The sequence below is a fragment of the Heterocephalus glaber genome, unplaced genomic scaffold (genome assembly GCF_053883595.1).
Source record: "Heterocephalus glaber isolate CG9 unplaced genomic scaffold, H.glaber_assembly_v1.0 deba00001461, whole genome shotgun sequence".
Taxonomy (NCBI): Eukaryota; Metazoa; Chordata; class Mammalia; order Rodentia; family Bathyergidae; genus Heterocephalus; species Heterocephalus glaber.
Window position 1 is genome coordinate 44182403 of NW_028258308.1, and position 27459 is coordinate 44209861.

The window sequence follows — 27459 nt, forward strand, 5'->3', positions numbered from 1 at the left end:
CAAGTACTGGTATGCCCCAATAATATTTTTTATGGACACTGAAATGTGAATTACATGTAAGTTTCATGTATATGAAATATTATTATTTTGATTTTTCTGATCTCTAAAAATGTAAAACACATTCTTAGTTCATGGACTATAAAAAAAAAAAAGAGGTAGGGGCAAGATTTGGTTTGGGGGCCATAATTTGTCAAGCCCTGGTCTAAGGCTCTTTAGCAAAGCCAAATCTGCTAGTATACTAGATGAAATGAGTAAGAAAAACTGTCAGTATACCGTTATAGTTTCTTTGCTATAACTAATTTTCCTACCAAACAGTCCCATACATAATAAAAAGCAAAACTATCCCTGCATTGCAATTCTATACTCGGCTATTACAGGCCACCCACAATCACATACACCCATGCTTAGCTATCCAGGATCAGCTACACAGGAAGAGCAATTAGAATCAGTATACCAGTGACACGAATCACATTTTTGGACTGAGAGTGGAGGCTATGCTCTATTTTAAAACACACATGTCTCAGGCTACCAGCTTTGAAGTATGTATATATAATTAAATCAACAAATACACCTTCAATCTATTATATGATCAATTAGGACTAGAAAGTAATCACAGTAATATGACATGGGAAGTTTGAGGGGAAAAAAGAGAGCAAGAAATATAAGAAAACAAAAAAGGATGAAATGGGGTAGAGAGAATAGCAGACTGGCAGGGGTTTTTTTTGTTTTAAAGAAATCCAGACATTTTATTCAATTACAAAAAGCAATGCCATATATAAGGGAGATGAGAGCTGAAGCAGAAACTGGAACTGTGTGTGATTCAATAATATACTTTGGAACGTGCAGTTATTTAGTGACAGGTTCAGGGTTAGGTAGAGATGAGTTGGTCTGGGTCGAGTTAGGTTAGGTTAGGTTAGCCAGGAGGGCAGACAAATCAGAAGTAACTGTACAAGCCACTTTTCAGACATCATGGCAGCTTCAAAAGCTGATCTCAAGTGATTATCACACACATAGGAGGTGCTGCATAAATGAATATATGATGTCTTTCTTGCCTTAACTTCAGAACATAAACTAAGTGGGTTACTTTTCTTAGTCTTTTTAAAATTCATAAAACAGTATGTGCCTCCATGTGATACAAAGATGTATAAGACATGAAACATTTTACTTTCCGGGTGCTTACAAACCTGTAGATCTGCAAAGTTTTCACTGGCAAACCATAGTCTTCTATACAATCTTAGGGATATATTTCAACTCTTGATATATGTTCTATTCTATCTTCCAACAGAGAACCAAGGGAATTTTTAAAAGACTAAGCAAAATAAATATGTATATTCAAGGTTCTTTTTCTTCATCTGAAGGGTTGTTTTTAGAAGCATTTTGATTCAATCATAATTTTGTATTAACCGTCTTCTTCTCTAAGACAGGTGTGTTAGTTACTTTTCTCTTGTTGTTAAGACAAAATACCCAACACCCAAAGTTAAAGGGGAAAGAGTTTATTTAGCTCAAAGTGTGTAGAGGTTTCAGTCTATAATTGGCTGGCTCCACAAGAGTGGCACATGGCAGAGGAGCGCCACAGAGGAGAAACAGTTTATGTCTCCCAAAGGGCAGCAAAAGCAGCAAGTGAACCTTGGCAGCTTCTTTCTGCCCCTTTTGTCTTATCCAGACTACCAGGATTAGGGCAGTGCCAAATCAATCAGTGTACTGATTTAGTAATCACACACCCCTAATCCCAGCATCACACATTCTAGATTCAACCACCTCTGAAAAAGCCCTATGACCATGTGAGACTTTGGGGGGACATTTAGACACAAACCATAACAATGGGTATTCAACCTAGGGCCTTCACAATAAATTGTATGCTGTGCTTATTTTGTTTTTTAAAAGACAGTCTCACTAAGTCGCTAAAATTGCCTAGGCTGAGCTGTGATCCTCTTGCCTCAGCCTCCCATGTTGCTGGGACTACAGGTGAGTGCCACCACTCCTGACTTAACCATCTTTCTTGCTCTTCCAATGCCACAAAAAATTGAGTTGAACATCTATGTATCTATTCCAAGGCACATTTTTTTCAGGTTACTGAACAACAGTAATCTCTCTTTTGTGATATTCTACTTTAATTACCCAAAACAGCCAACAAGACTGAGTTCACACAGGAATTAAGAAATGGGACTTTCCAATGGAAATACGGTGGCTTTTTCTTCTTGAAGTACTTCCCAGATATTGTCTGCAAATCCAGACAAGTGCAAAGACTAATTCCCATTAAACCACAAAAAGATCAAACTCCAAAAGGACATTTAGGCACAGCCAAAAGCTGAAGAGCAATGCTTCCTAAACAAGTCTTAAAGGAGGTAAGAGATGGGAGAAGGGAGGTTGTCTTCCCTTAAGCAAATCAGTTAGCAGAGTGAAACAGGTAGGAAATCCACAAATCCTTTAATATATTTAGGTGAACTCAATATACACTGTTTGCTAGGCTTATTGTTCTCTGATCACATACTCAGAAACTAGGTGCCAAAGAAACAACCTGAGAAATGCATTCTCTTTTATTTATTATTTTAAAATTAGAATTTTAAATGGGCAACATAAAAATTAAAAGTAAACTTCATTAAGCAAAGCGTACATCTTTCCCTTATAACAAGTATGCAAAATATATTCTAACAATTTTTTTCTCAATAACAGACATATATGTACATATCCCTGAACCGAAACATCAGCATGAACTACATAAAATACACAAAGCACTTTAACACCTCTATAAACAAATGCACTGGGAGGTATTCTCAGTGGTCAAGCAGAGGAAAGCCTTGGGAGATGGGGCAACACATTAAGAGGTAAATGGTTATAAATACAAAAGTCAAAATGTAATATCCATAAAATAGGGTTCAGTGAGGATTGCACTGTGAAAAACTCTATTGTTTTTAAAAAGAGGGGTGTTGAGAAATACAGAGATATTTAAGTACATAGTTCTGCTATAAAGGGGAGAGGGAGATGTAGGAAACTTTTTTCTCAGGGTAGCATTGAAAGGTCAAAATTTTTGTTCTTCACAGGGAAAAATATTTGTACCAGTCTTCACATTTTTAGAGATGCAAAAATGATTTAATGAATAAACGGCTGTTCAAAATATATTTCATTACTGCTTCTTGGCCTTTTGGCTAAGATCAAGTGCAAAATATATTTCATACATTATTAAACTATCCAAATGACTTTGGAACCTTGAGAGGTACTCAAAAATCAGCACTGAACATATTTCTGTTTTCCCCAATTTTTTAGAATACTCTTCCATAGTTTTAATTTAAAAGGTACTCTTGCTGCTGTCTGGACACTATTTTTTTCTTGGTAGTTATGACTTGTATCTAGATGTCACCCCAAAGCCTCAGGCAGTCATAGGTGGGGCTTTTCAGAGGTTCCTGGGTCAAGAGTGTATGATGGTGGGATCAAGGGTGTGTGATTACTAAATTGGTCCACTGACTAGTTTGGCATAGTCCTGGGAATGGATAATGGGAAGATCCTCCCTGCGTGTCAGTGCTATCTTCCCTAAGGGAGGGTAGCCCGGATAAAATATGAGACAGAAAGAGGGCTGCTGTTGTTGCTTGCTGCTTGCTACTTGCCTGCTTTGTGATCCTCCACTTCCATGCCACCCTGCATTGGAGCTAGCCAACTATGAAGTGAAATCTCTACAAACTGTGAGCAACAATAAACCTTTCCTCCTTTTATTTCAGGTATTGAATATTTTGTCTCAGCAATGACAGGTACTGGGAATTGAACCCAGGTACTTGACACATGCTAGACAAGTGCTCTACCACTGAGCTACATTCCAGCCCACTGTTTGGATATTTGACAAAGACTATTGAGATTTACATACATACATACCTGTATATGTAGGTGTGTGTGTGTTTTTATCGGATAGTCTACAGCAAAAATGAAGAATTTGTCAGTCTTACTGTTGACTCATCTGAGGACCGAGTGTCTATCATCTGGTACATAGTAATAAGTACTCCAAAAATTCAAAGGTCTATAAAATGAACCCCCAACATTCTCCAGACAGACAACAATAATATGCTGAACGTTTGGGCCATTTATTCCTTTGCTCAACAAATATTTCCAATTCACTATTAGCTAGGTCCTTGGCAGACATTGAGAAAAGACACAGAAAGCAGCACTTGCCTTTAATACTAGTAAGACAGGCAGATAAACAGACTACTATCCAAATGCAGTAATGCACACCTGTATGCCCAATTCGTTGGGGTGCTAAAGCAGAAGATCATAAATTCCAGGACAGGATGGGCAACACAGGGATACCCTGTCTCTTATTAAAATAATAATTATTTTATCATACTATCATAATACAGGGAGTAAAATGTCATAGCATAGGTAGGTCTAATATACAAAGAGAATGTTTGTTTCTTTGTAAAGGGAGAGTCGTCTCACCAAAGCAAAAAATGGTCGTGGGTAAGTCAAGGAGGCTTGAAAGATGAATACTCTCACAGAATCCATAAGGAATTGGTTCTAGGACTTCCCATAGATACCAAAATCCAAATATGCTCAAAAGTTTTGTATTAAAATGGCATTATATTTTCACTTAAACTTTGCACATTCTCCTATTGTAAATCATCTTTAGATTGCTTATAACAAATATAATGCAAATGCTATGTAATAGTTGCTGTACTGTTTACAGAATAATAAGAAAAAAGTATATATTTAGTAGAGACACTAAGTATTTCACTCTATGGTTGGTGAGGTCTTCAGAGGCAGGAACTGAGGATATGAACAGCCAAATATATCAGTAATTTTTGGTTTTGTTTTTGTTTGGCAGGAAATAAAAGAATAACATCCCAAAGAGGCATATGTATAAAATCTGAAAAAATTGGTGCTGAGAGGGAACTATATTATATAGCACTAGAAGTATAAGAGTGAAGAATATCATGGCAAGAGATGAAGGTGCGTATAGACTAATAAGCTTGAACTTTGTGCATACAGCAATCAAAATCCACTGGACTTGAGGATTACAAACAAATTTTACAAAGGGCACTCAGACAAAGGCATAAGGTATAAACTCTAAAAGCCTAGTGCTGGAGTCAGCTAGATAATGTAAGCTCTATGAAGGCAGAGAACTTAATCCACTCGACTCACTGCTGAATCCCTAACACAGTCCTACTACATGCTGGGTTATCATTATATTTTTGGAAGGAAACAAGGGAGGGAAGGAAGAACGGTGGGAAGGTGGGAAGGTGGGAAACGAGGGAAGGAAGACAGGTAGTCAGGCAGGCTATCTTGAAAGACAATTACACTAACTCAAAAAGGAAAAGATATGGTCCTGAACTAAGGAAACTGGAGATAGATTTGGGAAGCATGACTTAACCAGTTCAACTGAAATGACACCATGTTACTGCTATTGGTACTCAATGGCACCTTTCTCTTCTACTAATGCAGCTCAGACCCTGCTAGGGCCCACAACACACTACTCCAAAATGTGACTGTAGGAATGCACAAAGTACCACTTCAAAATAGACTTCTCTGGCATATTTTTGAGCTGATTATTTTTAGAAACTGCAGACACCAAAGTAGTCCTGAGAAGCTATCCTTTCTCAAAACACATTTACATCTCTAAAGAAAATCTACATTAAGGTATCCCTAAGAAAAAGAAGGCTGCTTTCAGGTCACTGCTATAATCTGAGAGAACTTTCATCTCTCTCCAAACCAGGACAGCCTTTGTTCACTGTGCATTTACTCCCTGGACCTCACATTTCTCCCTTCCCCTCACATAGTGGCTTGCCTGCAATCACCTCTCCTCACCTATCACAAGCAACCCTGGGCCCTTTCCCTTTCTATAGCTCAAGATTTCTATACCTCATTCTTCAACGTGACCTTTCTCCAAGTCTCATGTTTCGTGGAACTCCCATGTATATGCACTTACCTAAAATGTTTCTCTCCACTTAATCTATTAAATTCACAGTAATAACAACTATGTAACCTTCAAAAGAAGAAAGTTTTCATTCCCCTATAAGACTAGCAATATTATCAATTCTAACCTGTATAAAAAAATCTAAGTTTACTACAGAGTTAAAAAATGTCACAAAAAATTACTCCTAATGACAATACTAAAGAAATCAAAATTATTTAATTTACAAAGATCATGAATACTTTCCATCTCTGTTAAGGTCAGCAAATTATTTAACATTCACCATGTGTTCAAAATATGTAGACCAGGCCTAGGAGCAGAGCTGCCCCCAGCGCAGAGGAGGTGAGCCACACGGGTACCAGCAGCATGCATTCCCCCTCAATGCCACCTAGCCCTACGGAAATGAGAAGACACATAAATAAGTCTCAAAACCAGACTCCCAGATCACCTAAAGCAACCCCAAAGGGAAATGAGATAGAACAATCTGATACTCAACCACCTGGACTCCCTGAACTGGAAACAAAAGATATGGAAAAAAATGAAATCAGAAATAATTTCTCAGATAACAGCAGAGATTGCGCCCACAGTGCAAGACATGATTAATAAGTCTAGAGAGGACACATATAAAAAAATAGAGGAGCTGAGGAACATGATGCCAACATGAGAAACAAATAGAATCCATAACACAGATACAAACAGATTTCCAGGAGATTAAAAATTCCACTGAAAGTTTACGCAGCACAATGAGACAAAGTGAGGACAAAAATTCAGATATACAAGATAAGATTGCAATTAATGACCAGGAAAAGAAAAATTGCGTCAAAATTATAAGGGAACACAAGAAATCAATCCAGCAGCTGCTAGACGATGCAAAGAAGAATAACATAAGACTGACTGGAGTCAAAGAAGAAACAGGAGAGAGGGCAGACGACATAAAAAAACTCTTCACAGAAGTAATGGCAGAAAACTTCCCAAGCAAGGGAAAAGAACTTGACATACAGATAAGTGAGGCATATAGGACACCAAATAGCCTTGATCAAAAAAAATCTACACATATGCATTATAATTGTTGAGATTCCCGAAACTCAACAGAAGAACAAAGTTCTATAAGCAGTTAGAGAAAAGAAACAAATCACATACAAAGGAAAGCCCATCAGAATAACAGCAGACTTCTCAATGCAAACCTTCAAAGCAAGAAGAGCATGGACTGACATATTTCAAGCTCTAAAGGACAACAGCCTCCAACCCAGATTGATGTACCCGGCAAAACTATCTCAAAATTGATGGAGAAATAAGATACTTTCCTGACAAAGAGCACCTTAGGAACTTCATGAACACCAAACCAGCACTCCAAAAAGTATTAGACAATATCATAGGAAAAGACAACAAGAATCACAACCCCAGGAATTGTAGCAGAATGAATCCATCAGGCATGACAAGAAATTAACCGCAAAGGGGGAGAATCCAACAAAAAGAAAAAGTCATGACAATGGTAAGTCAATAGGTTGCAGTTATAACCATCAATGTTAATGGTCTCAATTCACCAATCAAAAGAAATAGACTGGCAGAATGGGTCAAGAAGCAAGAACCAACAGTATGCTGTGTACAAGAAACAGACTTCATTCAAAAAGAAATTAATAGACTGAAAGTTAAAGGGTGGAAAACAATACTCCATGTGACAGGAGTAGCTATCCTCTTTGCTGACCAAGTGGATTTCAAACGAACACTGATTAAGAGAGACAAAGAAGGACACTATATCCTTTTAAAGGGAACAATCCAAGAGGAAGAGATGACAATCATAAACATATATGCACCAAACACTAGTGCACTCAACTATATAAAACAAATACTAACAGACATGAAAAATCATGTAAGCATTAATACAATAGAAGGAGGGGACCTCAATACCCCACTGTCACAAATAGATAGATCAACTAGACAAAAAATAAACAACAAAATACTAGAACTCAATCGAACTCTTGAACAACTGAACTTAACAGATGTTTACAGAGTGTTCCACCCCACCAAAATCAAGAGTGTTCCACCCCACCAAATCAGAATACACGTTCTTTGAAGCTGCAAACGGGTTGTTCTCCAAAATAGACCACATACTCACGCATAGAACATGTTTAAGTGCCAAGGAATTGAAGTTATTCCCCTGTATATTATCAGACCATAGTGCAATGAACTTGGAGATCAATAACAAAAGAAACCACAAGAATCTCATAAACACATGGAAATTCAACAACACACTTCTGAATAACCAATGGGTCAGAGGAAATTCAAGAAGAAATCACAGTTCCTACAATTGAATGACAATGCCAATACAACATATCAGTATCTATGGGACACAATGAAAGCAGTCTTATGAGGGGAATTCATAGCAGTGAATACTCATATTAGGATAATAGAGCGAGCCCAATTAAACAACTTAATGTGAACCTCTAAGCTTCAAGAAAAAGAAGACCAGAACAAACCCAAAGCTCATACAAGGGAGGAAATTATAAAGATCAGAGCAGAAATCAATTCAATGGAGACTAAGAGAATGATACAAAAAAAAAAAATCAATGAAGCAGAGTTGGTTCTTCGAAAGAATAAACAAAATTGACAAACCCTTAGGCAACTTTATCGGAAAAAGGAAAGAAAAGGCCCAAATTCATGCAATTAGAAATAAAAAGGATGAAATTACAACAGACCTAGCAGAAATCCACAGGATCATCAATACCTACTTCAAGAACCTATATGCCAAAAAGATGGCAAACACAGAAGAAAAGGACAGATTCCTAAATATGTATGAATTACCAAAGTTGAATGAAGATGACCTAAAAATTCTAAACAACCCAATATCAACCAATGAAATTGAAAACGTAATTAAAAACTCACCAACTAAGAAAAGCCCAGGTCCTGATGGCTTCACTGCTGAATTCTACAAGACATTTAGAGAGGAACTACTGCCACTACTGTTTAAACTCTTTAATGAAATTGAAAGGGAAGCAATACTCCCAAATTCATTCCTAGAAGCAAGCATCACCTTGATCCCCAAAGCACAGAAAGACCCAACTGAAAAAGAGAACTATAGGCCAATCTCACTAATGAACATACATGCAAAAATCCTTAATAAGATACTGGCAAATAGAATGCAGAAGATCATCAAGATCATACACCCTGACCAAGTGGGATTCATCCCAAGGATGCAGGGATGGTTCAACATACACAAATCAATAAATGTAATACACTATATTAATAGAGCCAAGGACAAAAACCATTATGATTGTCTCAATAGATGCAGAAAAAACATTTGACAAAATCCAACACGCATTTATGATAAAAACCCTACAAAAAATTAGAACAGATGGTCTCTACCTCAATCTGATAAAAGCCATCTATGAAAAACCAACAGCCAATATCATACTAAATGGTCAAAAACTGAAATCCTTCACACTAAAATCAGGAACAAGACAAGGATGTCCACTATCACCACTCCTGTTCAATACAGTCTTGCAAACATTAGCCACAGCAATTAGACAAAAGAAAGAAATAAAAGAAATAAAGATAGGAAACAAAGAAGTCAAAATGTCATTATTTGCAGATGACATGATACTTTATATAGAAGACCCGAAGAACTCCACCAAAAGTCTTCTACACTTAATAACCAAATTCAGTTAAGTAGCTGGATACTAGGTCAACATACAAAAATCAATAGCTTTCCTGTACAAGAACAATAGACTGAGAGAGAAATAGGGCAAATAATTCCTTTCACAATAGCATCCAAAAGCTGAAATATCTAGGAATCAAGCTAATGAAAGAAATCAAAGACCTCTTTTCTGAAAACTATAGCACTCTGAAAAGAGAGATTGAGGATGATATCAGAAATTGGAAAGACATTCCTTGCTCCTGGGTAGGAAGAATCAACATAGTGAAAATGGCCACACTTCCAAAACTGCTATATAGATTCAATGCAATCCCAATTGAAATCCCACCACCATACTTCATGGAACTTGAGAAAACAATCGAAAAATTCACTTGGAACAAGAACAGACCCAGAATAGCAAAAGCAATTCTAGGTAACAGAGACATGGCAGGGGGTATCACAATCCCCAACCTGCAACTATACTACAAAGCTACTGTGACAAAAACAGCATGGTACTGGCAAAGAAACAGACCTGAGGACCAGTGGAACAGATTAGAAGATGCAGAAACAACTCCAGACACACTCAGCCATCTCATCTTTGATGAAGGAGCCAAACACCTCCACTGGAGGAAAGATAGCCTCTTTAATAAATGGTGCTGGAAAAATTGGGTTTCAACTTGCCAAAGATTAAAACTAGATCTATATCTCTCGCCATGCACTAAACTATAATCAAAATGGATTAAAGATCGAAATATTAAAATAGAAACACTGAACCAGTTTTAACAGAGGTTAGGTAGAACTCTTGAAGACATTGGTGTAGGAAAAGATTTTATGAACAAAACCTCAGTTGCCTGTGAACTAGCACAAACAATCAACAAGTGAGACCTCTTCTTATCAAAAAGCTTCTGCACAGCAAGAAGAAACCACCAACAGTGTGAAGAGACAACCCACAATGTGGGAAAAAATTTCACCTGCTGCTCCTCAGACAAAGGTCTACTATCTCATATAAAGAACTTTAAAAATTCAGACCTCCCAAATTTAAAGACCCAATCCAAAAATGGGCATCTGAAATGAACAGACATTTCTCACACAAAGAAGTAGAAATAGCAAATAAACACATGAAAAAATGTCCAACATCACTGGTCACTGGAGAGATGCAAATGAAAACCACACTGAGATTCCACCTCACCCCACAAAGAATGGCTGCTATCATGAAATCAACCAATCAGAAATGCTGGTGGGGCTGTTGGGAAAGAGGAACCCTGCCCCACTGCTGGTAGGAGTGTAGAATGGTGCAACCACCGTGGAAATCAGTATGGAGGTACCTCAAAGAACTCACACTGGAAGTCCCATTTGACCCAGCTATTCCCCTGCTGGGGATCTTCCCCAAAGAATTAAAAGAATAATACCACAGTGACATATGTGCACCCATGTTCATAGCAGCAGTCTGTAATAGCTAAAGCTTGAAAACAGCCCAATTGCTCATCAACTGGAAACTTGACAAAGAAAATGTGGGTTTTTTAAAATAAAATGGAGTACTACTCAGCCATACAAAATGAGAAATTAGAGACATTTATAGCTAAATGGATGCACATTGAGGTGATACTCTTAAGTGAAATAAACAGGACACACAAGCGTAAATACCGAATAGTTTCTCTAGTGTGAGAAACTGAAAGTGTAAATAAGGACTAAAAGGTATAATAGATAATGTGAAATAGGAAGAAAAGGGGTAAAGGGGAAGGGGAAGAGGGAGGGGTAGGGGAAAGGAAAGAAGGGAATGGAATTATTATGAGAAAATGGAAAAATGGAAACAAAATCTTTGTAAATAGGGAGGGATGGAGGGGTTGAAGGGAGGCCAGGGGAAGGGGGAAAAATAAGAACCAAGAGAGATTATGTAAAGGTGTAAATTTCCAATGATGAATGTGTCATTATATTGTATACCTAAAATGTACCAATAAAATTAATTTTAAAAAAATATGTACAGCAAGCTATGAGGTGCTTAAACTCAAACAGATGTATTTAGCTTCAGGATAAAGAAATTCCTAATCAAAAGGCAGTAACATCTTGTTAATCAATGGAAGTTAAGAGAATCTCCTTTTCAGATAGGCATAGTGGCACATGCCTATAATCCCTGCACCTCCAGGAGCCTGTGGCAGGCGAATCAAAAGTTTGAGCCTAACCTGGGCAACACAGCAATTTAGAGAGATCCTGTCTCAAAATAAAAAATTAAAAAGGGCCAGGGATGAAGTTGAAAGCCACATGAAGACAATATGTAAACATTTAGGGAACATTTATAGAGGAAAAACCTTCTCATCTTTTAGATTATTTTTATTAAGCCTTTGAGTTTTAAGAAGACCTAGGTGTTTTATAACTGATCAATTTTTACCTATTTGAGATAATCTTTACCTTTCTTTGCATATTTTTTTTTGGTACCGGGGATCCAACTCAGGACCTTGTGTTTGTGAGGCAAGTGGCAGCACCACTGAGCTAAATCCCCAGCCCTGAATATTATTTTTTAAAGTGTTTCTGTTTTATTTTGTTTATACCTTTAGGAAAATTTTAAGATTTTATGTGCTAGGAAAGGTCGTTTCCTCAGTCTCCTTCAGTACATTAATAAACTGCTCTCTGGGCTGGTCAGAAAAGAAGAAAGTAACATCCACGGAGGGCTTACTATTTACCACTGCTATGCTGCGTGGTATCCAATGTTCTTAGGATTCCTAAAACTATGTGGAAAATCACTATCTTATGCAGAAAATAAGGGCAGAGAGGTAAAATACTTAAACAAAATTCACACAAAATGAGTTATGCAGTAAAACAGAAAACAAATCCACAGCCCCAATTGTGTTCCCAGTCCCAAATAATGGTAACTGATTGAGTACCTAGGGATAGCTGGGAAGTTTGTATTTTTTTCACTATTGTCTAGAAAAAGCAATTTACAGAAATGTTTCATTGCATACCCATATGGAGATTTTCTAACTCTATCATAGCCTCTTTCTCCCATCTAATAAAAGGGGAAAACAGATATGTGTTCTAACAGTTTTTAGGGGAGCTAACTAAAATTCTAGAGTAGTAGATGTTAACCATTTTCTTCCCAGTAGCATATATCCTCAGGAGTATTCCTAAGTACATAAACAATTCACTTTCCAGGATAGCATATTCAAAAGTAAATGAATCAGTAATGTTATTATAGAGGTAGTCACCTTAATTTTTTAAGTAACTACTGCTTACTTTATTTTAAATTATATTAAACATATCTTACAACTGAGTACAAAACCCTGTTATTCTGCCAAACAGAAGGTAGGCCAAATCTAGCCATCACTCATTTTATAAATCTCACTGGAATATAGACTAAATCATTCACAGTTCGCTATGGCTGCTTCGTGAAGCACAGTTAAGTCAGAGATTATATGGCCCCAAAACTCAAAATTATTTACTATCTGGTCCTTCATTTATTAAAAAAAAAGCTTGCTAACAACTGTTTTTAGACTGGTGATCTATTCAGTCAAAGCTTTATCTGTACCTAGATGCTAATATACAAAATAGGTTAGGTATCTTCAAAAACCTGTAAAAGCAATTTTTGTACTTACGTTTCTGAGCACTCCCTGGATTTTCCTATATCATTTAAACATACCTTATTGTTATTTCTCCTGTAGTCTTCAAGTAACTAAAAACGTATCTATACCCAGCACCCCTGCTATAACCCTACTGCCTAGTATGGTGCTTGCTTAGGACACAAACATTCAACAGAAATCTATTGAGAAAACATCTAAAAATAGGCATATGATTAATTGTATGAATGTCTGAAAATAAGCACAGGATTTAAGATAACTGGTCAAAAGCCTGTAATCCCAGTACTCTGGGAGGATGAAGCAAAAGAATCACAAGTTTAGGCGCAGCCTAGTCAAGTCAGTGACTTAATGAAACAAGATCTAAAAAGAAAAAAAAATTTTTAAAGGGTTAAAGATATAACTCAGTGAGAAGGCCCTGGGTTCAATATCCAGTACCTTTCCCCAAAAAAAGATAATTGCTCAAGTGTAAAAAAGAGATTCAGACATGTAAAAATTTATCGTGCATTTGTTTTCTGCAACAGTGAAATACTTAACAGCTTGTTATAAATGCAAAACTTCAGGCCTCATCAAAGGCTTAAAATTGAATTTTAACAAGATCCCCAAATAACAATTTGAACAACAGTGCTACACATGATGTTTAATTACATCAAATTCATTAATTTGATTCCTAATATGAGCCAGGGCACTTTGCATCCAGGAAAAAGAGTTCTATGACTTCATCCTTACTTTATAAAGCAAAATAGCTTTATAAAACAAAATAGAGACCTATTTTGACAACTTTAATAAAGGCAACATTCTGTTTGCTTTTGTCTATGAAGTTTTTGTTTTTATTTGGGAGACAGAGAGACAATGTACCTTCCAAATACTAAAAAAATCTGGCCAAATTGGGGGCAAAGGAGAATTGTTCAAGCAGTTTGCCTTTACCAAAGGAATATGACCACAGAATATCCATCCCAATTTAAATAATTATGGCATATGTAAATGCTTTTTTAAACTATGTGGATATTTATTTCTTTATCTTGTACAAATTTATGTTTGTTCATGAAAATTTCAAATACTATAGTCTTCAAAATGTGACAGCAAAATTTTGTGGGTCAATAACCTGACTTTTTGTTTTGTTTTAGTGGAGAAAGAAAAGGAAAGTGAGTTCTACTTCCTGCTATTTATTTTTGAAAGTGAAGGCTAAAAAAACCTCTAGAGCTATGAACTGCTCAGGCTAAAAACAATCTTTAAAAAGGTAGTTACTTTATGAATTTGGTACTTTTAAGTACTATTACTATCCCTCTTTTACAGAAAATGAACTAAAGCGCATGGAGAATTATATAATTTTTTAAAAAATCAAGTAAGTATATAACCCTAATCAGAATTAGTGTTATAATTATTCCACATTTAAACTACTGCACTAATTTAATAGAATTTCAGTCTATCTAAACTCTGAATTTGCAATTTTTTTCCCCTCCTGTCCACTCCACTAGCCTCTACAATCTAACAGGCTATAAAGTAACTTTGGGAAAACCACTTGACCTCTATGAGCCTTTATTGCACCCTTCTTCAAAGGGTGACTGTGAAGTAAGTGTAGTACCTGTTCAAAATTATACAGATTTTCAAATACAAGGGTTACATAAAGTCTACTCTAAAGGACTGACAAGTCACACTGAAGCATCTATTAAACAGGATTTCCGTGACATCAGTAGAACAGCAACAGGCCCAGACTTTAATTCCAGTGGGTAAGGGCTCCTACAAGACAAAAACCTATCAGTGGGCCAGGGTTTTAGCTCAGTGTTTCAGCCGCCTGCCTCGCAAGTGCAAGGTCCCGAGTTTGATCCCCGGTACCAAAAAAAAAAAAAAAAAACTTATCAGCATAGGTCACTGCTTACATGGAACCCAGAAAAATGACTCAGGTATTTCTATAGCAACATTACAGTTTAAAGAAGAAAAACCTAGCAAATTTCTGATTGGAAAAAAGACAAATATTTCTACAATGACTAACAGCTAAAACCACACAGCAAATTTCTGATGGCAAGAACTTCATATTAAATAATCATAAAAAAAGTCTAGTAGTAGAAATACAGATCAGGAGCTGTCTGGTCAGTTGGCCAGAAGAATGAACTCCAATGAGACTAAAAGAATGAAATGAAAAATGCACAATGATAAGCAGGGCATGGGAATACATGCCTATAATCCCAGCATTCTGAAGACTGAGGCAGGAGGATAGCAAATTGGAGTCCTGCCTAAGGAACATAGCAAGACCCTGACTTAAAATAAAAAGGGTTAGAGATGTAACTCAGTGTGAAGGCCCTGGGTTCAATTCCTACTACCACTAAAAAAAGGAAAAGGGTAGATAAAATTGTCCAAGATGAAAAAGTTGACACTGTGTGACAAAGGCTATATAGGCAAACAGGTACTCACACCTATTACTGAGGAATTTCTTTGGATACTCAGAATTATCAAAATTACAAGGACATTTACTAAGTAGCTCTACTTCTGGGGACTTATAAGTGAAATGATATACAAATTTAGTTTCTTGCAGCACTGTCTGTAAACATAAAAGTTTTGTAAACATTCATTAACATGGAATTAGTTACATAAATTACGGTACAATATCACTAAGCTTTATGTACCAATCTGGAATATTCTTATATAAAAGGTACAAAACAAACTCACTAGCTACCTCCCAGGAAAACCAGGCAGCTAGGGACAGGAGTTAGACCAGTATTCTTCATGGAATATTCTTTAGAATTTCATATACTGATTAATGCATTACCTATTAAGAATATCTTTAACTTTTAAAAGCTAACAACTTTTAACAAGAAACACTACCTTGAAGAAGCAACAAATGGTACTTTCAACTAAGGTATCAAACATCACTAGAAAACATCTGAAGCCCTTTTTCCCTTTAACCTGTAGAAACTTATAAATGTTAAGGGGATTTACTGTTCAGCTTCTAATTTATTAAGAGTTAAGCGATATTTTTTTTAAAAATCAATTTAATTTTTATCATTAGAAATTTAAACCTGACAGTTTCAATTTGAAAAACATGTTCTGATCATCTGATAAAGTGCCAGGAGCTGCATACATAAATAACACATATGATTTGATAAATAGTTTAACAGATATATGTAACAAACACTAAAGAAACACTCGACCTTTTAGATGCTTGTCATTTTCATAAACTACAGTCATTTTCAAGAGGCAGCTTGATATGGCTGAAGAAGTATTAGATTTGAAGGACCTGCTCTAGATCCACTTACTCCCTTAACTGTTTAATTTTGTGTAAGTAAAACTTGGTCATCACAGCATCTGGTTTTATCTACTGTCTTAGTTACTTTCTCATCACTGAGACACAATGCCTGATACCCGAAAGTAAAGTAGTTTACTTTGGCTCACAGTTTGCAGAGGTTTCAGTCCATAGTATGCTGAACTCAACACAAGATGGCATGGCAGAGAAGGCTTGCTTATGGGAGGGCAGACAAGAAGCAGAGAGTGATCAGAGGAAGAGGGAGACAGACCCTTTCCCAGCCACACCCCCAGTGACCCACCTCCTCCAACCAGGCTTCACCTCCCAGATCACATTTAGCTATAATCTCATCAGTGAACTAATCCACTGCTGAGTATCATGCCCCCATGATCCAATCACCTTCCAGAAGCCCCACCTACGAGAGCACAAGGCTTTGGGGGCACATCTAGATACAAACCATAACACCTACCTTATTATAGAATTATTATAGCAAAATGAAATACATGTGAAAGAAAAATTCTTTATAATTTAAAATACTTCAAAAACATGACATTACCACCCACATGAAGTTTTAGGGGAAATTATTTTACTTCCCCTCTTCATTCTCCTCCAGGTTTGTTCTACTTAGCTGATGTCATCAGCACAAAACTAGATTTATATCATCTTTTTTCAAAGTTCACAGATAAAGTGTATAAAACACATATAAAGCATTCAAGGAAAGTAAAAGGTAAGTTTTTACTGAACATTATATATAATGACCCAAACTCCCAAAAGCTGGTATTTAACAGCAAACTAATAGTTAGCACTTGCACTAAACATTAACCAATGCCTTTTTACTCTTGCAGGAGGGTTAATGAGAGAAACAGTAGCAGCAACACTTGACTGGGGCTACAGAGTGACAGCAGTTGTGGCTGGTACGCTGGTTGTCCATAAGTCTTAAGTGACATCCTTTCTCAGTATTTGAAGTATAAAGATGTTTGTTTCAAATCTTGGTCTAGTCTTATGCAATGAGAAAATGTGTTCTTTGCCCTGATGAATAATTTTCAGATAAAACTAGTCTTTTTTCTGCTTTAAAAAGTAAAGTAAATGTATCCTGCTGGCTTGAAGGTTACCCTATCACATCTCAACCATCAACTCAAGGGAAGTGTGATGTCAAGTATAAAACCTACTTTAAAAATACAAAGAATATTAAATGCAGTGTTTGATGGGGAAAGTGAAAATAGATCTACAAGTTAGATGTACAATTTTTTAAAAATTTATATCCCATTATACATTTACTATGTGCCTACACTGTTTTGCTTCTAAGCCTTTGTACATGCTGTTCCCTCTGCAGGAACCACTCTTTCCCACCATACCCATCTACTTCCCCATTTCACTAACCTCTCACACATGATTTCCTCTAAGACTTCTCTGACCCTCCCCACCCCAGTTTCCACAATACAGTTGCAGCCCATCAGAGCACTGTATCAGTCCATGTGTTAATCACAAAGACTGTAGCTCCTTTACCCAGGACAAAATTATTGTTCTGGCACCTGGGAGGTGTTCAATAAATATCTGCAAAGCAACCAGACACTGTGCTAGAGATGTGGATACAGAGATAAAAAATAAGATCCTAAATTCATTAATAGGAATAGGCTAAAAACAATGCAAAAAGGGCCATGATGGAGGTGTGTACAGGCTACCAGGGGCATGAAGAGAGCTAACAGAGCAGGTTGAATGACAGTGAGAGACTGGAACACAAGGACATGACTAATGTAACTCTGCAAGGTTCAAAAATAGCCAATAAATGGCTGGCAATTTAGCTCAGTGGTTCTACCACCTGCCTCACAAGCGCCAAGGTCCAGAGTTCGACCCCCAGTACAAAAAAAAATAGCCAATAAAAAAAGAGAGAAGTGATGATCATTCCAGATAGAAGAAAAATACAAAGATAAATCTAAAGAACTGCAAGGAGTTTGTCTGATATAGAGCAAAATAGTCCTCAAACTTTAGGGTGTATCGGAATCCTCATTAACACATAGCCTGCAAGGGTCCAACCCTAGCTTCTGAATCAGTAGGCTGGAACTCTGGCTCAAGAATTTATATTTTAATTGCTTCTCGGCCTTTTGGCTAAGATCAAGTGAAGAACTTGTATTTCAAGGAAAAAAAAAAAGAATTTTTGTTTCAGCCCTAACATGGTGGTACACTAGTAATCCTACCTCTGGGGAGGCTGAGGCAGGATCTCAAGCTCGAGGCCAGCTTGGGCTACAAAGTGAGTTCAAGACCAGCCTGGACTACACAGGGAGACTGTATCAAAACAAAACAAAAACAAAATTTGCATTTCAAGCAAGTTTCCAGGGCATACTACTGCCAGTACACAGATGGTACATGAAGAAGTAGCATAAGTCTGGAGCAACTGAGAGAGAAGGCCACAAATCATATATACTACACCACAGAATTTGGCACTGAAAGATGTTAAGCAGAGGAGTAAGCTTAATTTTAGAAAGACAGCAATAATATCTAATATTTATTATTTATTTAACTTTTTCACTATTCTAAGGATTTTATACAATTTTATACAATCTATACTGTCTAGTATAGTACCTACTGGCCATATGTGGTTACTTCAATTGAATTACAATTGAAACTAAAAGTGCAATTCTTCAGTCAAATAACCACGTCTCAAGAGCTCAATAGCTACATTTTGGATATGGCTACCATAAAGGTGTTCACTGATACAGGATACAGTGGTTCTTTGGTTCACAAACTCAATTCGCTTCACAATTCTGGTTACAAACTGAACTGGACAATAACCAAATCAAATTTTCCCATAAGGTCAACATTGAACCTAATCACGGAATTTGATTCGGTTCTTGTCCCTCTTGGTTTGTGACCAGAATCATGGAAAGAATCATGTTTTTGAACCGAGGTACCACTGCATTTCTATCATTGCACAAAGTTGTATTAGACAGTGCTGATGTATATTAACTCATCAAATCCTCACAACTTTGTTATGAGATAAGCACTGTATCAACCCTATTTTGTAGAAGAAAATGTGGCAAAGAAGGATTAAGCAAATTATCTAAAGTCATAAAGCAAGCAGTATAAACATGGCATACAAATTCAGGTGGTCTGATCCTTGAGCCTATGTTCTTAATCACTTCTAATATGATCATTCTTGGCAATAATCTGGACTGGAGAGAGATGACACTGGAAGAGAGAAAACTGCTAAGGTAGATCAAGAGAGCAAGGCCAAGGACCTACTCTAAGAGAGCAGTAGCTGGAATGGAAATGAGGTTAATTAACTGAGATGCTTAAAAAGTGTTGAGAAAGAAGATTGGGGGCAGACCAGAAGTAAATCCAAAAGACATACAAGTAAGGTGTGGAAAATAAGGCCAATTTCTTTTTTAAGCATTAGTCAATGGCAATGCCTCTTACTACAGGAAGAAAGCAGCAGAAGAAGTTTCAGCGAAGTGTCAAATTCCACCTAGTTCATCATGAATGTGAAGTGATGGAAATAAGGTACTACACATATGCAGTGGGATATAGAAGTTCAGAACTCAACAGTGAGGTCTGGAATTGTGACATCAGAATTAACAGTTTAGAGAAGAGAGGTCTAGAGATAACTCAGGAAGATGAAAGCTGTAAAAAAATTGGTGAAGAATAGAACCTTAAGGAAGATTTTAGCATATAAAGTACAGGCAAAAGATAAAATGCCAACACACTGAAAAGGAATTACCATAAAGATGAAAGGAGAAGGGAGAGAATTCTTAGGAAAGTCAAAGGAGAAAAGTCAACAAGTACAAAATGCTGCTGAGAGGCCAGGTAAAATAAGACTGAAAAACTGCCCACAAGAGCAGTTTCAAATTGTATTCTAGGGCCAAAAGCCAGACTGCAGCAGATCTGGAGTAAATACAATATAGCCTTTTTTCAAGAAGCTCAAACATGAAATTGATGGGCTTTAGAAAGAAGGATCAGAAGAGAGGGATTTTTTTTTGGGGGGGGGGGATTCTTTCTCTGATAAAAAGGACTTCTATATGCTCAGGGCTAAGAAATGAAAGAGAAAGATGGCAGAGTAGAAAGACGATGAACATTCCTGATGGAACAAGGTCCTTGAGGCAGGGAAATATCAAAGGCTTATCTGTGTTTACGTGTGGGATCCTACTCTTTCCTTCTGTTGAGAAGGCAGCAAGGGGGTAAACTTAAGCACAGATACACTAAGGTCAGCATGAGAAGAGTATAAATTGAATGATACACTCGGACAGATAGATTCCACTCTATGAAGGGTGTGGAAGTCCCTGGTACCAAAAAAAAAGAAAGAAAGAAAGTGAAAAAGATAAACAGGTTGGAGGAAATAGTGCATTGATTCAGGGAGATATAGAGATATAGAGAGATACCTCCTCATGCAGAGGGTAGAGCTGAGATTGAGGGTCAGGAATCTGTGAGTGGCACCCTACCACATGGTTGTACAATTTTCTCCAAAATGAAAAGCAGTCCTATATAAGAGCAGGAAGGGAAAGTAGTTGGCCGCATGTTACACATTCTTTAAAACACACACACACACACCCCTTACACCTGGAACCCACTGCTAAAGACTAATCTAACTGGGGCCGGGGATTTAGCTCAGTGGTTCTGCCACCTGCCTCATAAAACGGAAGGTCCCATTCAATCACCCGTACCAAAAAAAAAAAAAGACTGATCTAACTGGCTTGGTTATTTTTTAAAACACCTCAGTTAAAATGGATTTAGAGCCAAGAACCACTGCTTTAGAAAGAACAGGGATTTAGATTTATGTTACAAAATTAAAGAAAAACTAACTGCAAAGAAAAAAAGATTTAAGGCAGGAAAATGATGAAAGAGGATAAACACTCCATGAGATATTTAAATATGCCCTGAGTAGAAAAATTAGGAAACCACTTAAGTACAACGTCACACTAACACATATTACAATGTTTCCCAGAGTTCTTTCTATGACAAGTTCTAGAAAACTCTGGAGTTAAATGTCTCACTGTAGCCAAAGACTAAGAAAAAAAGAACCTACAAGCTGGAAGAATTGAAAACCAACACTTAGCAGCAGCTCTGTAGGTCAAGTGTGGTCCATGAGTCCCTGGAGGAAAAAGCAGCCTACAGTATAGGTCTGCTAATGCCCCTCCAACAGGGAATCCACCTCTCTGTACAAAAGGCAACAGAAGTCAACTGTCTTCTTTCTCAGACTTAAAATCTTTCACAAAAATTTTTTTTTCAGCTCCCAGATTTTCTTTCTACATCAGTTATTTTTTCCTTCATAAGTTGTACCAATAATCTTAAAAAACACCCAATTTTTTTACATAAAACTGTCTTAAATCTTATCCTTTATTTGGCGCTATTCTAATGAACTTGCTGTTTTATGACAAAGTAAAGTTATACAAAGATGAACTGCTAGTCAAAAAAATCAATAAAGACAATGATTTGTTGTCCGCTGCCTTCCCTATATACTTTAATAGCAGACACTACATATAAACAATGAGTGCTGGACTACACACTGTTGGTCTACTCAAACTTAATACCTTTGATAAAAAATACTTCATTAGTTAATACAAAGGCTTGTACTTTGCCACCTCTATCTCAGTCTCAAAAATTTTAAAGTCTAACCAATTATCCAATCACTAGGAGGTGTTGCAGACCTACTGAAAAATCACACTTATTTCTAAGTGAACATTTTTTCAAAATTAGAGGAGCATTTTTTCTTCCAGCATTAAGGTAGCTCAAAGTGTTCTAATATTTAGCTAAAAACTTTCTAAATCCTCTAATTTGGACCATAAGAAAACAATCTCTTCAAAAACCAACAACAACAAAAAAAGTTGTTTCAACTCTCTACCAAGAATGTGTAAGATGCACAGCAATTTTCAAATTCTTAAACAAGCTGATTACACAATTATGGTTTATAATTCTCCAGACAAGGGTTATATTCTTTCGTTTCCATTGAAGGAGAGAGTTCTACACTACTTGATACTCACTGCTCTCTAAAAGACTAAAAGCAGTAATAGAAAAATGAAAAAAGCACAGTACCAAGAAAGGCCTGACCAATTCTCCTAAATGTTACTAACTTGCTGTGTGACATTAGACTGTACACATCTCTTTGGCTCAGTCTTCATATGTGGAAATAATATTACAGTCACTATGATCCAAGACTGCCACTGACTCAAAATTCTACAAAAGCCAAAAGATTCAATTCTAACAATTTATCTATACTTTGTAAGCATAACATAATTCAACTATAAACATCAACATCCATCAACACTACAACCTAATTTACTTTATCTTAGCTGCGGTTTTTTTCTCCCATTGCTCGGAGTTACACAATATTTTGACCCAGAAGAGCATTCTACACATCTAAATGCCACATTAACTGCACTCTATGCTTACTTTCAACCCTTAACGAAACAGTACCATACTACACAGTTTCTTCACCTATATCCTAAAGGAGCTGAAGGTCATTCTTTGACCTTGACTTTAGAGGCTTATGTACATGGCTAAGGAAAGCCATCTGTTGAGAACTATGACTTTCCTGTCAAAAAAGAAAAACCAAAAGGAACAGCCTTCATTTTCTTGGGAACCAGATGCTACTGAATGAGTCTTAATCCTGCTCCAGCTGGGCCAAGCAGAAAGTAAAGCTGGTCTAGTTCATCTGCTCAGATCCTTTGTGAAATAACTCCACTTGGGCAGCCAACTGGTAAACAATTTTACCAGAATGAAACACTTAATAATTCCTATACATAACACACATTTGTTTCTTTAAAGAATATGAAAAGTACTCATTGCTGTAATTTAAACTCTACAGTTCAGTAGGAGAAAATTCTTTAATTCTACTTTAATCAGCAAACTTGGCACCTAGATTCAATCTTCTCTATAGCAAAGAACAAAGTCAATGTAGAAATACATTTTCTCCAAAATATTACATAAAAAGAGAAAAAAACTAAATGCTTGTTAAGGAGATCAACCTCAATAGGCCTGAATGACAATTTCCCTGGATTCCTTAAACTGTTCCTGTTATGTATTTGCTTTCACAGTACTCAAGGGAAGTGTCAAATAAAAAAGTACTGGCCATGGACTGGGGATATAGCACAGTGGCACTGCACCTGCCTCACAAATGCAAGGTCCTGAGTTCGATCCCCAGTACAAAAAAAAAATGGCCAATATACTGATGATGAACTCATAAAAATCAGGCAGCAAGGATAAGAAAAAATTTTATGGATTTTGCATTTTATATTCAATTTTAATTTGGTTTTAAATGAGATGCCATAATGAAAACTTACATTAAACACTACTAAGGAACTATTATATAAATATTATAATATACCTATAAAACTTAACCTTGTAGAGTTCTTTTTTTTTTTTGTACTGGGGATTGAACTCAGGACCAACCTTGTAGAGTTCTTTTGAGCCTTTAATAAGAAAGTAGATTTTTAAGCACTTAGAACAATACCCAACACATCATTAGCCCTTACCAGACATTAACTATTTATAGGTTCCTATAAGCAACTGTTTATATTCCCTAAGTCTTTAGATTAGGGCAAAGAAAAAAAAACAGGCCAAGATGACTAGGTCCTGCAGATTTCTATTTCTGAAGCAATTTGTGAGATCTGATGTCCTAATTTCTTCCTTTTATTTCATGAATTTATTAAAAGATAGAAAAGAGTTAAGTGCAATACACTAGATTATATTTAAACAAATACAGTTTAAACAAATCTTGTACTAAAAACATATTTCTGGGGCCAGGGATTTAGCTCAGTGGTTCCGCCACCTCCTTTGCAAGCAGAAGGACCCGAGTTCGATTCCTGATACCAAAACACAAAAAACAAAACAAAACATATTTCTATCTATTTTTAAATTTAAGCTGTTTTTTTCTAAGAACAAGTCTGCTGAGACAAAGTCAATTCCTAATCATATTTACAATTACTCTACTGCAGGGATTTGGTATATATATATATATATATATATATATATATATATATATATTTTTTTTTTTTTTTGTACTGGATATTGAACTTGGGACCTTGCACTTGCAAGGCAAGCGCCAGAACCACTGAGCTACATCCCTGGCCTAGTGATATATTTTTATGGAGCCACCAAAAAAACAGTATAAACAGTGATGTAGGATGTAGTATGGTATTCAAAGTTAAATATATACACATGTGTAAATACCAAATAGTTTCTCTAGTATGAGAAAACTGAAAGTGTAAACAAGGACTAAAAAGTGTAATAGATAATGTGAAATAGGAAGAAAAAGGGGCAAAGGGGAAGGGGAAGTGGGAGGGGTAGGGGAAAGGAAAGATGGGAATGGAATTAATATGAGAAAATGGAAAAATGGAAACAAAGTCTTTGTAAATAGGGAGGGATGGAAGGGTTGAAGGGAGGGCAGGAGAAGGGAGAAAAATAAGAACCAAGAGAGATTATGTAAAGGTGCAAATTTCCAATGATGAATGTCATTATACCGTATACCTAAAATGTACCAATAAAATAAAATTTAAAATATATATATATATATCATGTATTATTAAAAAAATGAGATCAGTTTCAAACTTGATAATCACATTTTTTGTAGTATTTTTTGTTTTCAGAAGTTTTTTTTAAGTGAACAATAATTCTGTAGAGCAATCCACACATACTTAATAGCAAAACAACTACCATTCCTTGCCTTACTAATAAAGTAACATAACAGGATATCTGAAATTGAAATTACAAAACTTCCATTTATAAACAATTTTCTTATATAATATCACTATTCTAACATTAAAAATGAAGCGATTTTATTATAAAGGCCATTTCCAAATAGCTAAGTCAAAACTATCATTTTTACTCTCAATAACTTGCAAACATATCCCATTCTAATCAGTATCTCTGCCTTAAAAATCTAAGTTCCTCATTGTGGCACATGCCTATAATCCCAGCACTCAGGAAGGTGAGGCAGGAGGATCGCCACAAGTTCAAGGGCAGCCTGGGCTATGTAGTGAGTTCAGAAGTACATAGCAAGACCCTGTCTCAACCCAAAATCTAAATTCCTGTCAAAATTTCACTTAACTCTGAATTTAAAATACAAATTCCATAAAATTAAATAGTCTCTACTAAAAGATTACTGTATTAACGTGTAATTTGGAGTAAAAGACAAAAGATTCATCACTCAATCTTTCTGCTTCAAGTTACCTAACTCTATAATAACCTGAATAACATTAACAATATCTCCTCTTCTCTTTCTAACAGAATATTTCAGTAAATTATAACTCTATTCTAAAATACTACTCCAAAGAATAACATTTTAATGATTTAGATGATTAACACAAAAAAGCATACTTTTCAGGGTTAGTAATATGAAATATAAGCTACATATATTCAAGTAAATTATTGTGAATGCATAAAATGAACCCAGAAATTTGAATCAAGGTGAATATTCCTGGAAAGAATATAAATTCTTCTAAGAAAATGGACCATCACAATCTCAATATTAAGCTTCACCAAGAGACAGCTAATTATTTCTCAAAGATTAACCATCACTAATTGGTATTTTTAAATGACTTATTAAAAAGGGTTCCCCAAATTTGTATTTTGTACAGTACAATATCTCTATTCTGTCTGCCTTAATGCCCCACAAGATGAAAATCTTAAATGCACTGTTTTCCGTAGGCATTCAAATGTTTGCCGAGTAAACAATAAGTGAAATAAATGAACAAATCATTTTACATTTATATCTACATTTCAAAAAGAAAGCAATTTGAAGATGGGTGTAGGGGTACCTGCCAGTAACCACAGTACTCAGGAGCCTGAGGCAGGAGGATTGTGAGAGCTCAAGGCCAGCCTGGGCTACCTAAGGGAGCCAAGGTCAATTAGGGTTTCATACAAGACACTGTTTTAAAAAACAAAAGCAAAGAAAGCAAACAATTTATAACTTATAGCTCTCCTCCTCACCTACATCCCACAATTCAAAGAAGGCAACATTTTGCTTTCTGCTAATTAAAGTACCTTATTATCAATCCCTAAACTGCAAATCAGAAAACTTTACTGACAACTAAAACAAAAATTAGTAAGTATAGAAGGGTTGTGTTTTTTTTGGCGGGGGGGGGGGGGGGGGGGGGGGTACTGTGAATTGAACCCAGGGCCTACGCACTGATCTGTATATCACCTCTTTTTTAGTATTTTAGTTTGAAAAAGGGTCTCGCTAGATTACTAAATTGCAGAGGCTGGGCTCAAATTTGGGAACCTCCAGCCTCAGTCTCCTAGATTACAGGTGTGCACAACTGGGACTGGACATAGAAATTCAAGAAAAAGAAAAAAAACAGAATTAGGAAATGTGTTATGAAGTTAAGCACCAAGGACATTCACAACTCTGTACCTGAGTGTAGTTATAAGCATTGTACTTTACAACTCCCAAGAGGCGATCAGTATAGGTATAACAGACTGTGGAGCTATTACGGCGGAGGTTCAAATCCTAGCTCTGCTAGGATGTCCTAGTGTGACTCAGGCAAGTTAGTGAACCTCTTATGTCTTAGTTTCTTCACCTACAAAATAATAGTACCTACACTTCATTGTTGGTTCACATCAATGTTACTTATATGAGGATTAAGTGAGTTAAGAAATGTACAAGTCTCCTATTATCCATTGTTTTACAGTCTGCAGTTTCAGTTATCTCACCATCAACCACAATACAAAAATATTAAATGAAAAATTCCAAAAGTAAACAATATATAAATTTTAAATAATTTCTACTATAGTGTATTATTATAATTATTCTACTTGATTATAAACTATTATTATTAATCTTTTACTATACCTAATTTATAACTCAGATGTTATCAGAGGCATTTTATTTCTAAAACATACTACAGTATATTTAAATGCTCCTCCAGTTACAAGATGATTACTTCCAGATGAACCCATGGTGAATTTAAATATCACAAATTAAAAATGCATTTAATATACCTATCCTACTGAACATGTTACGCTGGCATCACACTGCACTTCAGAGCATTGGTGTTTTCCCATGTGATCACTTGGCTAAATGGGAGCTGGAACTTACTGCCGCTGCCCAACTTCAAAAGAGTCCACAGCCCAAGAAAAGATCAAAATTCAAAATCCAAAGTAAATTTCCACTGAATACAGAGTGCTTTCATTATAACAT

At 36.2% G+C, this 27459-nt stretch overlaps 1 protein-coding gene and 1 pseudogene across 3 annotated transcripts in view; one reads left to right on the forward strand and one right to left on the reverse strand.

Annotated features, from left to right (window-relative positions):
- Nucleotides 1-27459, reverse strand: part of Kat6a (lysine acetyltransferase 6A) — a 141465-nt gene that overhangs the window by 107103 nt on the left and 6903 nt on the right. The window lies entirely within an intron of this gene.
- On the forward strand, nucleotides 18418-18500 carry LOC147826813 (U2 spliceosomal RNA; annotated as a pseudogene).